Consider the following 18,178-nt stretch of genomic DNA (forward strand, 5'->3'; position numbering starts at 1 on the left):
GTATCATATTCGGAGTTATTAACATGTACTGTACTTATGAATCAATCTGAAAATCTTGCTAAACTGTATATTCTGAGCTTTTCTTAATTTTTTGTTTGTTTGTTTTGTAGGAAACGCTGATTCTCTAGGTCTTGGTTGGAGCCTAGGTATCTGCAAATTAAATAAGCACTTGAAGTGATAGTATCTGAGTGTCTGTAGGCAAATGTTAGGAGAACTGAATCAGATGTTCTTTGAAAGATTTTCATGGTTCTAAAATGTTCTGATTTAAAATCCACAAAGAAAAAAAGCATTGAAAATGAATCAGCAAACTAGATGTAACTAAAGCTTCTTGCAATTCCATTAGTAAACTTTTTAGAATGAATTATACTTTATGTCTTCATTTTTTTCTTTTACATTGGCATGAAAGCAGTGAACCCTGAAATGTTTCAGTCCTTGAGTTCCCAAAGTTATGTAAAAGCTTGATAATCTTAATTAACCCACATTATCTCTTATCATATAATAATAGTGCTTTCTAGAAGTTGACTACCAGATGGTAAATTCAGTTCATTAGGTTTATATCAGCTGGTCATTACTTCAAGTTTTTAAGCTATAGAAATCTGGACTACCACCAAAAAGAACAACTATCATTTTTTGCTCGCATAAAGAAGTAAAACTCTTCAAAATATTCTCAAGTGTTCTATAAATATTGCTCTCTCATGTTCTAGGAAACTACCTAAAGTATATTCTAATTGATAAACTAAAATCACTTGGAGTTTGCTAATTTTGAAGATGACAAAGGTCCAGGAGTTTTCACACAGCTCCTTAGTGGTTTTGGTGTGGCCTGACTAGTGGCTGGACTGTGCCACAACAACTTATTTTAAAGATTGTTGTGATAATATTGGTAAATAAATGATTGGAAAACATAGATACCTATCTGCATGTGAAATAATAGTCTCCCACCACTTTCTCTTTTTCACTTTACACATTCCAATCTTATCCCTGTTTTACTACTTATCACCACGTTGTAAAATAAGTTTATGTTAGATTTTACCTGAAGATAGTAAAGATAGTAAGGACGCTAAGGGTTTTGTTAGGATACTTAGATAATATATTACTTCTGTCATCTCTCTAATTATAATAAAATTTTTGACTAATAATCTGGAAGTATGGCCTCAGTACACTCACCTGAGCAATGAGAGACTGGGTGGGCCTGATATTCTTTATTATAGAAACACACTGTTTAGAATAAACAGTTATATAATCAGACTGTTGTGTTAATTTATTGGTTTCATCACTTAATTGCTTTGTATACTGGGCAAGTTATTTCAATCATCTTTGATTCAATTTCTTCATCAGCATAAAAACCATGGTCAGTCACTATTGTACATACTTCATGAACTTCTGCAGATATTAAATTACTTAGTATACATAATTATACCAGTTATGTCATTTTTTAAATTGTTGCTAATACTGTTAATACATTTGAATATTAAAGGAAAGCATAGTTTGTAGTTCTGTAAGTTTCAATACTTCACTATATAATTTGAGTACAATGCACTATTCGTAAGCTGAATATAGGGTTTTGGATATCTTCTGAAGGGTAGGTTACAATTAAATTGCTAATTATAGAGGGTTGCTAAAGGTATTTGTACCATGCGAAGTATTCTATTATCAGTTCTATCCTGGTTATTCAATGTCAGCCACAATGCCTCTAAAAAATTTGAAGTCAGCCTTTATTTTAAAAATGCCTTAAACATTTCACTGAAATAATTTAATGTATTGGTTTAATGGAATTCTCATGATACAGTAGAATGAATGGGCTGTTAAGAATATTGAAAGAATTAAGAAGCAGTGAATTTAAAGCACCCTCTTCAACTTTTCTTAGATGTTATAAATGTAACCATTAATATACAGTTTCCTACTGAAGTACAGCATACTCGAAAGATCTTTTCTCTTTTTTTATGATTTAGAAATGGTAGTTACAATATGTTGAAAGTACAAGCCTTGGCTTTTTATCTATGAAAGCACTATCAAATCATAATGAAGGCAATTTTTCCTATAGTCTTAATTTAGCTATTTAATATAAAATCAAAAAAATGGCATACATAACTATCTAGAAGTGTCAATAAATAATTAGAGTGGACGTTCAGTCTTTCCAGTATATAATTATTAAGTATAGATTAGGTTGCTTTGGGAGAATATAACACCTTAGAACTTTATTTCATGATAATAATCACCACTTATTAAATATATACTGTATGTGACACTACATACTAAACCCCTTTCATTTAATCTTACTTAATATCTCAATAACCAGTGCTGAATTGTCTTACAAAGTTGGTATCAGCACCACCCCCTCTGAATTCTCCCTGATTCAAGGAAAAATAGTTCCTAGTTCCTAGAACTCACTACTGAGTTCTAGTGAATTCACTTCCACTTATGGTTTTGACATAGAGAGAAATGAGAAATTCTGTCTGATATATAAAATGTAGGAGACAAAGAGAGACCATTATGCTCCAGAGACAGTTGCCCCTGGACAGCAGCTACAAGGTTCAAAGTAACTCAGATGAGCTGTTTGAGAACCTGCATCATTGCTGCAAGCTGAGAGTATCTGGATGAGCTTCGCAGATATCTTGAATGTGCTACAGCTATGGACTGAGTTCTTCACAGCCATATACTTCTGTTGTGTTGACAATGGTTTCAGATCTTCCATTTGTTTTTTAAGCACAACATTTAAACCCTCTCTATTGATAACAAATAAGGTGGTGTCTGTTTTCCTGACTGAACCTTGATTGACTCAGTCCTGATAAAGTAGGTATCATTATTCCCTTTTAAAAATCAGGAACATTACGTTCAAAGAAGTTAGGTAATATATTTGAAAATCACATGGCTAGTACATGGATCCACCGAGATGTGTTCCAAATTCAAAGATGATTTTGCTCAATGAAGAACATATCAGTCACTAAGTTCTGAGGCTGGTTCTGAAAGTGGTATGTCTTATACTAAAGTAATCTATGTTGTATCTACACAAAGAGAAAGAAAAGGGTATGTATCATCACAAAATGTAGGATATCGATCAGGGTGGTGGGAAAAGTTATAAGAAAATTATAGGGAAAGACACAAACCTTCTTGGAAGGCTGGGAGGTTTTCTTTTTTTTTTTTTTTTTTTTTGAGACAGAGTCTCGCTCTGTCGCCCAGGCTGGAGTGCAGTGGTGCAATCTCGGCTCACTGCAAGCTCTGCCTCCCGGGTTCGGGCCATTCTCCTGCCTCAGCCTCCCGAGTAGCTGGGACTACAGGCACCCGCCACCATGCCCCGCTCATTTTTTATACTTTTAGTAGAAACGGGGTTTCACCGTCTTAGCCAGGATGGTCTCGATCTCCTGACCAAAGCTTTGGGAAAGAATAAAAGCTGAAGGCAGCTAATTCTTTTACCGTGAGGCTGAGGCTAAGAAGTAGGTAACAAGGGAGTGTAAAGGAGTTTATCTAGATAAGTTTGTTTACTTATGTTGTCCGGAAACAGACCTTTGATCATCCGCCTGCAAGACTGCTCCCTGAAAGGGTGGATGACAATGTTAATTATCCACAGGTTGTGTTGGCTCCAAGCCTTTGTCATTAAATCTGCAGTGAATAAATACAAGCGGCTCTGGCTTATGGAGACCGCTAACTTTCTTCGGCCCCTAGTGCCGGCAGTCCCCTAGCCCGCTCTTTCACTAGATACCTGTGTCTGAACACTGCTTTCATCTGTCGCTCCGCCAGGGTCTGTGGGATGGACCTGGCAACTAAATACAGTAATATAAATTTAATTTAATGTACATTTATTTTCTATCTAAAGTACGGGCAGCTTAATAATGAGAGAACTTCATTATGCAAGTTTATAAGGTTTTTTTTTTTTTGTCCAAGTTTCCATAGGTGTACACAACAACCTTAAATGTCTGATGTGCCTTTAGAGTCTGTTGGTATTAATACATGAAGACCATTTCCTCACGCAGCAAGCCACCCTGGGACCTGAGACAACTGAAAACTTTACACAGAAGATAAAGACCAATGCCTTAGTTTATTGAGGAAGGTAACACAGAAGGAATTAGAACATTAAAAGTCAAAAAGAAAAATAATTTAATGAAAGTGGGCAAGTGAAACTAAACCGACTACTCTCTGTTTACATGTTTTGAGACAACTTACTCTTCTAAGGCTGAAGTCAATTGTCTTGTCTCCTTGGAAACATGTCTGAATAAAGCCCTCTTCTCTCTCAGGCTACATTCAATAACCCTTGCTCTAGCTCCATTATCACCATGTGTATGTATTTATCAGAAAGATTTCAAACTTTCTTGCCCTTTAATATGGTGGACAGAGGCAGTATCTTTAGTTTTGGAATGTCGAGAATCTTTAACAAGGTATGGAGAATTGTAGATGCTTAGTAAGCAGTCATAATAATAATAACATGGGTAATTTGTGTATCTCTTTGGTGAAATACATACTCAACTATTTTACCCATTTTTAAATTTTTTTCTTCTCTATTGAATGGTGAAAATTTGTGTATATTCTGGATACAACTTATTTACCAGATATACTATTTGAAAATATTTTTTCCTAGCTTTTCACTCATATTTTCATTTTCATAATGATATCATTCGAAATGCAGAAGTTTCAAATGTTGGTATAGTCCAGTTTATCAATTTTTTCCTATAAGAATTATTATTTTGGTATTACATATAAGAATTATTTGCCTTATCCAAGGTCAAAAAATTTATTTATCTCTTTTTTCCAGATGATTTTGTTTGTTTGTTTTTATGGTTATAGCTCTTATATTTAGGTCTTTGATCCACTTTTAATAAATTTTCTATATAATGTTAGGTAGAGGTACAAGGTTCCCCCCTTTTTTATAATTAAAAAATATTTCAACAGGGATATATAATTTTTCCAGCAGCATTTGTGAAATGACTATTTTTTTCCTATTGAATTGTCTTTGCACTTTCGTCAAAAGTCAGTTGACCATAAGTATAAAGTTGATTTCTGGACTTTTAATTCTGTTCATAATCTATACTCTTCTCTTAGTGTCAGTGCCAAATGGCGTTGATTACTATGGATTTATTATTCTTACTTCTTCTCATTTTATATATCATGAGTATCATTTCAGGTCAATGTTCATGCTTCTGAATAAGGAATCTTCCTCATACTTTGTAATAATAAACATAATTAATGAATAATGCTTTTCAGCTGGTCCCTTATGGATTCATAAAGATTGCCTCCTATGTTGTATTATAAAAGCTTTGTTTGGCTATTCACATGTAGTCTATAAATTATTTGGAATGAATTTTTGTAGTATAAATTAGAGGTACAATAATTTTCATATCAGTACTTAAATGCCTCTGCATAATTACTTGAAAAGACTATAGGTTACTCACTGTTCTGTAGTGCAATCTATGCCATAAATCCATTTTTTTGACCTTCTTAAAGATTTTCATTAAATTTTTATACTTTTATTTTTTCTACTCAAGTACACCTTTTGTCAAATTTATTACTATGTACTTGATATTTTTCATATACTGTAAATTATATCTTTTTCTTTGTAGTGTGTTTCCGAATGTTGTACTAGAAACCAGGAGGTTTGCTCAACTTTCTAATTAATTCTGAAAAATTGATGTTTAGAGTCTATTGAATTTTTAAACACACACACAAAATCCTATTGTCTATAAACATTTAGAAATTTTCTATTTGCAATATTTATACTTTTAATTTATTTTAGTTCTTTACAGCATTTTCCAATTTTGAATAGAAGTAGTAATTTTGAGTCTTTCTTTTGTTCCTGTTTGTACAGAGAAAATATTTTAATGTTTCATTTTCAGTATGATGATTCTAAAATTTTTTGTTTTGTTTTGTTATGTTTTTGCTTCTCTGTTTATTGTTGAAAAAAATCTGTGTTTAATTAAGTAAGCTCCACTCTATTTGTATGGTAGCACAAATTTTATAAGACAATTTTTTCTAAAACTACTGAGATACTCAAATGATTTTTCTTCTTTAGCTTGTTAATGGGATGCAACATGTTGATTGGCTTTTTTAGGATTGACTTTGCTAATGTTGAATTCTCTTTCTATATTGGTTCATTATGCTTACTAGTATTTTATTTAGAATTTTGTATCTAGTATCTTTTAGTTTATCTATAATTTTCTTTGCCTGTACTGATGTTCTCAGTTTTAATATCAAAGTTATAATTAACATTTAAATTGATTTAAGGAGTGTTTCCTCATTCCAGTCTCTGGAATAATTTATTTAAGATTTGAAATATGGTTTCTTCAAATATTTGGTAAGTTTTCCCAATGAAAACATTAAGTCACAGAATTTTCACAATGGTAAAATATAAAATTACTAATTTCTTTTCTGCATTAAATATATAATTACATAAGTTTTCTATATTGCTTGTTTTATATGTGTTGTTAAAAGCTTTGTCAATTTTATTTAGTTTTTCATTTTAGCTGAAATAAATTCGTTTGCAATATCTTATTGTCTTATTTTCTGCTGGGCCTAAAGTGAATCAATAAAATTTTCTTATTCATTCCTGATATCACTGATAAGATTTCTCTTTTTCTTTTTCTCTGTCTCATTAGTCTTGCCAGAGTTTTACCAATTTTACTGGTCTTTTCAAAAAGTTAATATTTTACTTTGTTGATCCTCTCTTTTGTATTTTTATTTTGCTTTTTATTTATTTGTACTTTATTCTTTATTATTTGTACATTTTTACTTACTTTGGATCCTTTTATTTTTATTTTCTTTTTATTGAACTTTGCCAAACTTCTTGGGGTGGATATTTGACTCATTAATCTTCAATGTTTCTTTTTTTGTAATATATTCACTTAACAAAGTTCTTCAACAAATTGTTTTTCTGTATCTTACAAACAATGTATGGATTGTTTTCATTGTCATTTACTTCAAATATTTATTTTTTTGTGGCTTCTTTGACATGTGTATTATTTAGAATTGTATTCTTTCGATTTTAATTATTTGGAGATTTCTTAGTTTTATTTTTTATTCATTTTTAATTCAATTGTACTGCAATTAGAGAGTATATTCTGTATGATTTCAGTGCTTAACCATATGTTGAGGTTTGGTTTATAGACCTGCAATTAGTCACTTTTTATCAGTGGCCCATATGTGCTTGAAGAAAACATATCCTGCAATTTTTGGTTTTACTCAAATCTTCCTTGCCCTTTCTTAATTTTTGCAACTTTTTCTTCTATAAATGGAACGCACAGTTATGTAAGTTTCAATTCTCCTTCAGTGATTGTTAATATGGCTACTTTTTTGTAGTTTATCTTTGTTTCGTATGATTTGAAGCCATATATTTGAATGCATATATATTTTGATTTGATGTATTTTCTTGGTACTTTATAAATTAAACTTTTTATTCTTGTGAAAAAGCCTCTGTTATCTCTTAAAATGCTTTTTAATCTTTCTTTCTGAAAGGAAAACAAAATCTGAAATTGATCTCCATGTACAAAACTAAGTCACACCATCATCTCTTTAGGTAACTTTTCTCCTCTACTTTATATGCTATTTTATTGACAATGACAGCATTCCACATTCATTATTTTTCTTTATATACATATATGTGGTTTTTTTTGGGTTTTTTTGTTTTTTTGTTTTTTTTGAGACAGGGTCTCACTCTGTCACCCAGGCTGGAGTGCAGTGGTGCAATCATAGATCACTGTAACCTTGAATTCTTGGCCACAAATAATCTTCTGCCTTGGCCTCCAAAAGCACTAGAATTGCAGGCATGAGCCACCATGTCTGGCCACGATCCTTTTTGTTGTTGTTGTTCCTTCTCACTTATGGCACTGAGTGGTAAGTTTTCTATGTTCTCTAACAAAACTATTACAACACAGCAAGCATACATGGCAAAAGGACCATAGAATCTCATGATTTTACTCATTCCTATGATTAGAACTTATATAAGCTAATGGGAAGCTAAGAAGTAATTTGTAATAGTAAGTAATTTGTCTCTTGTGGATTAACAGTCTAAATTATATTTTGTACTATGATCTCCTGGTGATAGTTTTAAAAAATCCGTATGTTCACCAAGGAATATGTTATTTGGACTGTATTCTATCTTTCTCCTAGCTCATCAGAAATAAAGGGCATTGTCTAAAATTCCTGTGATGGCTCTTGTCATTAATGAAACTTGTCTATGTGTATCCCTAATGATGTTTGTGTTGATTAAATTATCTAGCCTGATTTTTTAACCTAATGAGAAAAGCTACTTTTTAAAATGCCACTAGACTTCATATTTTAAAAAAGTCCCAGCCGGTAAAAGTTTCCCTAACTGGAAAATAAATATGTATCATTTTTATTGGAAAAAGTTAATTTAAAAAATATGAAATGCGGAGACACTGCTCAAATATTGTCAAGGCTTCACGGGACAGAAACGATCTCTAGCTTCACCCACAATTTAATTATTCTATGCCCAATTGACTTTTTATTTTTCTTCTCCCCAACTCTATCAACATTTTTTAAGATATGAAATGAACAGAGTTAGTGGGACTAATACTGAATTTCTATGACTTGGCATTTAGCAATCATGACTGTGTTTGCCTCACTGATTTTAAGTAATATAAATGTATATAAATCAGAATGTACACCTGACATGAATCTAAAGATTTGTTAGGAAACCTGCAGAGAGGTCCTTATTGAATCTAAGAATTCATGGCAAATGGAAAACACACATTCTGAAAGTAGAAAATAGCCTATGCAGGTTGAATTAATCTTGTCACTAACTTATTAGACCAGTTTCCTTAAAGTAATCTGAAATATGAAATAGCAAATCTTGGGGATTTTTAAACAATTTTTTGTTATAGTAATGAGTCACGTTTGTTGAAAAATACATGGAAAAAAATCACTATAAAAAATCAGAGGCAGGTACTGCTGTTCACTTTTTGATATTTTTTATTTTAATCTTAGTTTTATTACTGTGTATATATGCATAATTTTAACCATCACCAAAACTTTAAATCTTTTATAACAACATCTCATTTATTACGTTTATCATTTATATATATATAAATGTATATATCTATATATTTTTTTTTTATTTTTTTGAGATGGAGTCTCACTCTGTCACCCAGGCTAGAGTGCAGTGGCACGATCTCGGCTCACTGCAAGCTCCGACTCCCAGGTTCACGCCATTCTCCTGCCTCAGCCTTCCGAGTAGCTGGGACTACAGGCTCCTGCCACCACGCCTGGCTAATTTTTTATATTTTTAGTAGAGATGGGATTTCGCCGTGTTAGCCAGGATGGTCTCGATCTCCTGACCTCATGATCGCCCACCTCGGCCTCCCAAAGTGCTGGGATTAAAGGCGTGAGCCACCGCTCCCGGCCTAACATATTTTTAAAACCTGTAGAATGTTTGTATTACTTTTGTCATAGTACATAACACTTAAATGGATTTCTTGTTTGTGTATGTGTGTATATTCATTCACAACCCTGTTGGTTTTTCTGAATATTTCCTTTGGATTTTATTCTTTTCTCATTCAACTAAATAAGAACTTGCACCATCTTTTTTCTAGTGTAAAAATTACAATATCTGAAGTGAAATTACTAGAATAAATCTTGTGACTATTCTTAAGGATTATCTTTTAGTCGGTATGGTTTCCAAAAAAGATTGTACTAAGTTTTACTCCCAGTGGAAATATTTAAAGGCAATACTTCCATTTCTTTTTTACAGAATGGAATCCAATTATTCTTTTTCATCCCATTGTTGTATACAGACTTTATTTCATTTACTTGTAGATCAAAGGTTTTTGATTTCCTATCTTTTGGACACTGTTTTGGATACTAGAGAGATCATGAGTAGCTAAGTTGCTGAAATTTACAATGAATGGAAAAAAGTAGGCATAAATGAAACAATCAGAAAAATAAATGTAACAGCTACAGTTAACAGTTGTAAAACTGTGGTCAGTGCTATGGAGGAGAGTACAAGGTGATAGGAGAGATCATAATAGGGAAGTTAAATCTGTGGTTCATGTAAAACTGCCATGGACACATACTCAGTGAACTTAGAGCTAAAAGAGGAGTAATAGCCATTAGACACAAAAAAGCAGAGAAAAAGTGTTCTGGGAAGAATAATGTGTATAAAGGATCTGGGGTAGGAGACAGCATTGTTCTTTGGTGATATGAGGCTGGAGAGATAGGTGAATATAAAATACAAGCCTAAAAGCTAGATAGGATTTAAATCCTTTCCTTGGATCTTAATGAGAAGCACTAAAGAGATTTAAATAGAGAATGACAACATGTAATTTGGCTTTTAAACAAAGCTATGTTTTTTAATGCAGAAAACAAATTGGAATGAAGCCCATGTGAATGCATGGAGACGAGGTGAACAGGTAGATGAGAAAAAAGTTGGAAATATTTGCAGGTACATTTGACAGGACCAGGAGATGTCTTGGGCATTCATGATGATGGAAGAGTGGTCAATAATGACTCTATTTTCTAGCTTTTATCATGAGATGGATGGAGACCCGTAGAAGAATAAGTTTTGTGAGTGACTGGGTCATGTAATATATTTTGGATTTGTTAAATGTGAACTACTTTTAAGAAACTGTGGGGGAAAACTTTGTTTTGTTTACATCCATGAATCATTTGAAGCACAAAAAATAATTCTTAGCTGAAGATACAAATATGAGGGCCCTGGGTGTATAATTGAAGGTACAGGTAGAAATGAGATTATTTAGGGAGGGCTTAAAAGTGGATAGAGAGTAAATTCACAGACTACAGGTACAAAATAATCACCAATGACAATATATTATGCAGCTTAAGACCAATTGTATGTATTTTCCTGACAATGTCTTAGAACCTGTGACTAGTTTTCTACTGAAGATGTGGTGATTGATCTTCTTATCAATTTTTAAGAGTACTTAAATGTTTTAACAATTATATTTAACTCAGATTAGTTTCCAACTTGTTTTCCTTTAATTATAATTTAAAGTGTATATTTTATGTGCACGAATATTAAAAATTTATGAAGTCATATATCTATTGCCTTTCTCTTACTACTTTATCAATGCTTACAAAAACTTTCCTCATTAATGCTTATATAAATCTTCTTTTTTATTGCAAAGTTTTCCATTCTTCTGGTTTGTAAAATGCCTAAAGTAAAATGCATATCTGAATTAATTAATCATTAAATGTCTTTTCAATTTTCTCAACTCAATATATTGGACAACTCACCTCTTACTCCCAGAGTTTTATCTCTACATATTATTCCTATGAAGCTTTTACACATACTGACACTAAATGGTCTGTTCTATGTCATTGATTCTATTTGCCTAGTTGTCTATTTACCTTGTAGTTTTGAGGTAATAAATGGTCCTTTAAACTGTGTGGTGTGTGTGTGTGTGTGTATTTAAATTTTCTCAATGCTATTTTTTTTTATTATACTTTAGGTTTTAGGGTACATGTGCACAATGTGCAGGTTTGTTACATATGTATCCATGTGCCATGTTGATTTCCTGCACCCATTAACTCGTCATTTAGCATTAGGTATATCTCCTAATGCTGTCCCTCCTCCCAACCCCCACCCCACAACAGTCCCCGGAATGTGATGTTCCCCTTCCTGTGTCCATGAGTTCTCATTGTTCAATTCCCACCTATGAGTGAGAACATGCGGTGTTTGGTTTTTTGTCCTTGCGATAGTTTACTGAGAATGATGTTTTCCAGTTTCATCCATGTCCCTACAAAGGACACGAACTCATCATTTTTTATGGCTGCATAGTATTCCATGGTGTATATGTGCCACATTTTCTTAATCCAGTCTATCGTTGTTGGACATTTGGGTTGGTTCCAACTCTTTGCTATTGTGAATAGTGCCGCAATAAACATACGTGTGCGTGTGTCTTTATAGCAGCATGATTTATAGTCCTTTGGGTATATACCCAGTAATGGGATGGCTGGGTCAAATGGTATTTCTAGTTCGAGATCCCTGAGGAATCGCTATTTTTATTAAAGGTAGATTAAATGTGACAAATAACTACCCAAATGGAAACAGTTGAGGTAACTTGATGAATTGACTATAGTTACAGTCTTTTAACATACCTATTAATTATTTATAGAAAGCAAAATTAAAATAAGCAAGAAAGAGAAGATTAAATAAAGAGAGTAATGTACTGGAAAATATTTACCAGATATTTAAAATTATCATAAATAATTTAAGTATTCTAAAAACCAAGCAGAGGGAGCTTTCATTTATCTGAAATTTTTGGAGAATATTTATGAACTGAATTTATAAATAGATTTGCTAACTGGTACTTTGTAACTTCTAAAAAGCAGAATAGTTTATTTTCCAAAATAAGTGAGTTCTTTAAATGACTCATGACCAACTTAGACTTATATTGAAGAAAAATCTAGAAAGAAATACTTTCCAATTTTTTAAAAATTGACTTTGGTGTCATGAACTTAATATTTATTAATTAATATTCAGAATATTCTAACATTTTAAAGATGACAATACAATTTACCTTATATACAGCAGTTTGGTAAAGAAAACAACAAATAATCAGTTGAAGTGAAATAACCCATTTTGAATATGTAGTTTAATTAATTTATCAGAGACGTTAATTGGCTTTCTCTTTTTTTGGACAGTTGTGGTGCTTGGATAAGCTCAGTTTTTCTTCTTTACTTTTATCTACTTTAGCATGAATTAATTTTTATATTTTATAGATATGTAAAATTTTACATACTTTATTAATTTTAATAAAGTAAAACATAATTCATGCTAAGAAAATTAAGTTTATAGAACAACTGACAATGAACAGTTTAGCATAGCCTTCAATCTCACTCAAACTATATTCTCTCTTTATTTCATTTTAAAATCCAGTTATTTCAAACTGGAACTGTGTTGTAGGAGAGAGCTTTAATTTTACTTTTTATCGTTTCTTGATATTTCTATCTATTCTATCTTCAAGATATCCAAAGAGAAAGGAATTTCCACAGTGTATAATTATTTATTTTCATGTTTAAAATCTTAGAAATCACTCCCCAATATTATATATAAAAGAAATACTATTAGAAAGGAATATTTTTAAAACTTGTTTCTGAAGAGTGAAGTTTTACTTCACTCTTTAACGATGGTCAAGAATGCCTTCCCTAAAACTTGTAATGTGGCTGCCGCTACTTATAGAAGCCTGGTGATAATTGCCCTACAGGCCTTTTATGTAAGATGAATCAAAACTTGTGAATATATAATTGATGAATTAAACACTCATCTTAAAGGAACTGGTCCAGAATATAACAGAAAATCAGTCAATCTCTTTATGCAGTTTCCTTGATTTTAGCAATTTTCAAACATAGATATGATTAGGTTGGTGCAAAAGTAGTTGCGATTTTTGCCACTGAAAGTAATGGTCAAAATCGCAGTCACTTTTGCACCAACCTAATAGAAGTTTTAATTGGCGTGCAATCACTTGTAGAGTGCCTTGAATACTATAAGCATCCATACTCTAGCCTGAATCTCTTAAATTGGAACCTGTGAAAATGAGTCCCAGGTGTCTACAATTTCTTTAAAACGCTGTGGAAAGATGATCTTAATGCAGGGCAGTGATTAACACAAGAAAATGAGTAGTAGAATACAACTAAGAATTCATTACTTACTACTATTTTACAACTCTAATGGAAAATGACCTACGATTTTATTAGAAAGATTTAGAAGAAACTAAGCAGAGGGATTGTGAAGAAATCGGCATGATAGAAAGAGTTCTGGACTGAAGGTTAGAGGACATGGGGCATTTTTTTCCTTTGAATGTCTGAGTCTCACTTTGACTCTGTACCCCAGTCAATAAACACAAGAATGTACCGGGTAATAGTAACAGACATGTGCTTGCTTTCTAACAACTACATTTTCCTTTCATTTTCCCATTATTTCTATACCTCTTTTTAATAATCCATATGGCCCTGGATTAGTTGACCCCATTACCAGCCCAAAGGACTCGGACTTTCAAAGTCAATCAGTATATCCCATCTCTCCTGGCTACAAGTATGAGTACAATGCTCAAACCAAACGAATTCGAATAAGTATTAAAATTTTGCTTATTTGAAAAGAACGTGTAGGCACCATTCATACCTGATAGGCCCCCACACCAGTACTAAAAACCAAAATATTAACTCTGACTTTTGATTGGAATTATTCAACACTTAAAGTCTAATACTTTGAGGCTGTAAATAATTCTCCCTACATCATATATGCCTCTGATTTTATTCAAAACTCTCTTTTGTTTTGTCTGGGATGTCAGGCCAACCCTACGTATGCCCCAGGATATCCCTAAACTAATGATGGCCTGGCATTGGGGTAGCAAAAGATAGTCTCAAGCTCTGACCAATTCATTGGGGCAATTTGTACTCCTGAGTTGCCATTGGATCAGGCTGAGGCTAGTCTTCAACTGAGACCACACTTTTGCTTATGTCTTTTCTTTGGCCTGTCCTATTATCTCACTTCCCCCTTCTAGAAAACTCTTCCTCCATAAATCATGTGAGTAAGAATGTACCTCTCAGCTTCTAGGTAACCCTTGTTCCCTGCCTTTTCCCCTGGTGCTACAGTCTCTGCCTCAGGAACACACCAACTTCCCCAATCTCTTGAGAATGGGAACCATCCCTTGCACTTAACATTTTCTCTTTAAAGGCCTGGAGTTCAGATGCTTGCAACTTTTTTTTTTTTTTCTTTTTGAGACAGAGTCTTGCTCTGTCGGCCAGGTTGGAGTGCAGTAGCATGATCTCAGCTCACTGCAACCTCCGTCTCCTGGGCTCAAGTGAATCTCCTGCCTCAGCCTCCCAAGTAGCTTGTATTACAGGGATGTGCCACCACACCCGGCTAATTTTTGTATTTTTAGTAGAGATGGGGTTTCACCATGTTAGCCAGTTTGGTCTCGATCTCTTGACCTCAGGTAATCTGCCCGTCTTGGCCTCCCAAAGTGCTGGGATTACAGGCGTGAGCCACCGTGTCTGGCCTGATGCAACTTACTCTCCACTACCATGCTTTTCTTTGTGTCTCTAAAAAGCTTTGTTTCTGGATTCTGTCATTAGTTGACATTTGTTTTGCATCATGATTTTGGAAGATGGGGGAATTGGCTAAGATAGGCTTACTTAAATGGAACAGATTTTTTGAAACATTTCAAATACCAGCATGTTCTCATGAAAAATTTCTGTGTCTGTAATATAAAAATGATTGCAGATATAGAGATAAAGCTATAGAACTTTACATATGCATAAATTGCTAGGACTGTATCTATATAAATTTATCCATTTTCCAACTATATATTGTATGTGAGGGGTGGTGTTTTCCTTCTACTTGTCTTTCTAAGGACTATATATTAGGATCATGCCAAATGCATCCCTGTCTCCTGGATGACACCTTTGTTTAAATTACAGTGCCTCTTCTTATAGTTAGAAAGTACCGAGAACAATTACCCTTCTGGGTGTCTTCCTTTTTTATTTTCTCATTTTGTTTGTGTTCTTTTCTCTACGAAACATAAGGGTACAGATCTATCACATAACATCATACTGTGTAGCTGCAGCTGCTCTTTCTTCTGCTATTACTTTATTTGAATCTAGGATCTACGATATCTCTAGGAAGTAAATTTAAGATCAATATAAGCAATAGCTAGCCAGTACAGTTTTTCCAAATTGAAACAATTTGTATGAGGAAATAGATAGGAAAATAAGCCAACATTCGAGTGAAATACAATAAAAGAGGTTAAGTCATTGACCGCAGTGGAATAGATAACCCTAATATTTCTTCCTACTCTGAGATTTTTTTATTTCCTAAAATAATAGAGAGTAAAATAGTGAAGATTCCAAGTGTTAAAGCATTGCTCTTTTCAAGTTAAATAAAGTCTAAACATTTTCATCTTTTATGTCCCTGACAGAGGAGAGGATTTGTTGACGTTTAAGTTTGACCCAAATTTCTTACATCTTTTTTTATTTCTCTTGTGTTATTTTTTTTTTTTTAGATCACATCAATTTCAAGAGGAACCCAGAATGTTTCTGATTACTTTTTACTCAAGAAATGATGTTTTGAAAGAGGTAGTCAGGGTCTTGAAAGATCTATAGGCCTTTTTACTAATCTTGTTGGAGTGATTTTTAAGACCAAAATTTACATTTCATCAGTCTTCCTTGAAATAAAATTATTATTGTTGCTAAAGTAACATTTTAATATCTGTAAAAAATCTACATTCCATATGGTTATATCATCCTTTTTTGCTTAAGCCATAGTTATTTCAACAATTATTTTTCTTTTTTACAATTAGCAAAAGAGAGACAAACAGATTAAGTAACTTTGCAAAAAGCCACAGTAAGGGGATAATAAACTAAAAAATCAAATTGACCACTTCCAGTTACCCATCATGTTACTTTCTAGGATTAAAATGTGAAAACTAAAATTCATGTAAGTTTTAAATTAGGCAAAAGACACATATGGTGTATTTCTATGTATAGACAGGTAACATTTAATTATTTTGTGGTGTGAAATTTCTGAAGTTTAATTTCCACTTTTCACTTATATTGGCCCAGTATTTTTTTCTATAAAGGAATATATAGAATACCTAAGAAAAATGTACCCTCAAGATGTATCAAACCAAAGAACTTTGAAAAGAAAAATCCTATAGGCATAGCATTACTTATAGCCAAAGTATTACAGTAATAGAAGTAACATGAGATATTTTTCATTATTTTATAGCTTAAAATGTTATTTTACTTGTTCCATAAAACCACCTGTGATATAGGTATTATTTTTCTTCTCACCTTTTATAGATTTGAAATAAAAAAAAAAGACTAGTTAAGAGACTGGCATGAAATCACATAAAATCACTCTCAAATTCAAGTTTTCTCATTTATCCATACATTCACCCATCATCAGGATTAATATACTGCAAGACCGTAATATGTATCTCACTAAGAAAGATGGCCAAAGATCTTAGTGTGACTTAGGTAAGAACAATAATTAGTAGGCAAAATTTGTAATACTAGTATTTTCACAATAGAATGAAGAGGGTATTACATGCATGGTCAGTATCAGAGGGCTCCAGATCAATAAAGAGGTATTGTATGAAGGGTCTCTTTGAATAAGAACTAATAAAATAGTGTGATTAAAAATGAAAAAATTAATAGATCTTTTTAATAGCAGCAGCTACTAACTGGGGAAAATTAAAAATTTGATAATAACAAAATAATTTTTAAAATATCTGTAAGTTAATCTTCGAAGACATGTCCAAAAACCATTTAAAGAAAAATATGAAAGATTAATGATAAATGTAAGATGTTAATAAATGGTAAGACATGCCTTCTTTTTGGTGGCAATGTCTCAATATAAAAAATATGCCAAGTCTCCCTAAATGTATTACTTAAATTTAAACAATCAAAATCTCAACCGGATTTTTTTAAGAATTTGACAAATTAAATTTTATCATATATGTAAAATATTTACATATATCTGAACATTGAGGGGAAATGAAACAATGGTCACAGGGTCTTATAAGAAAACTAAACCTACTATAAGCAGTGCAAAAATATAAAAGAAATGTATAAATGAAATAGAACTCTTCCTTATATTTTCACAAAGTTCACCTTTAATTGATTAAAGAACTAAGTATACAAAAATAGAAACTTATACATAAGAGAAATTAATAACATTGCAGTGCTGGAAGTTTCTGTAACATAAAAATACAGTCAACCCTCCGTATCCATGGGTTCTGCATTCACACATTTAACCAACAATGGATTGTAAATTTTTTTAAAAAAATGGATGGTCGCATCTGTACTGAACATGTACAGACTTTTTTTGGTCATTATTCCCTAAATAATACAATATAACAACAATTTACACTGCATTTACCTTGTCTTGGATATTATATGTAATCTAGAAATGATTTAAAGAATAAGAAAGGAGGAGGAGTACAAGACCAGCTTGAGCAACATAGCAAGATCCTAACTATTTAAAAAAATTAAAATTAAATAAAAAATAAATTAGCTTGATGTGGTAGCATGCACCTGCAGTCCTAGCTACTCGATAGGCTGAGGTGCTGGGATCGTCTAAGCTCAGATGTTGGAGGCTGCTTGAGCCATTATTGTGCCACTGCACTCCAATCTAGGTGACAGAGCAAGAACCTTTCCCTAAAGGAAAAATGGGAAAAAAATATTATTACCTTTTAACTGTGGCTAACTCGTATGT

At 32.5% G+C, this 18,178-nt stretch overlaps 1 long non-coding RNA gene across 1 annotated transcript in view; it reads left to right on the forward strand.

Moving 5' to 3' along the window:
* LOC105737809 overlaps positions 1 to 18,178 on the forward strand; it is a 74,104-nt gene that overhangs the window by 55,808 nt on the left and 118 nt on the right. The gene's annotated exons all lie outside the window — the stretch shown is intronic.

This window comes from Nomascus leucogenys, chromosome 18 (genome assembly GCF_006542625.1).
Source record: "Nomascus leucogenys isolate Asia chromosome 18, Asia_NLE_v1, whole genome shotgun sequence".
Taxonomy (NCBI): domain Eukaryota; kingdom Metazoa; phylum Chordata; class Mammalia; order Primates; family Hylobatidae; genus Nomascus; species Nomascus leucogenys.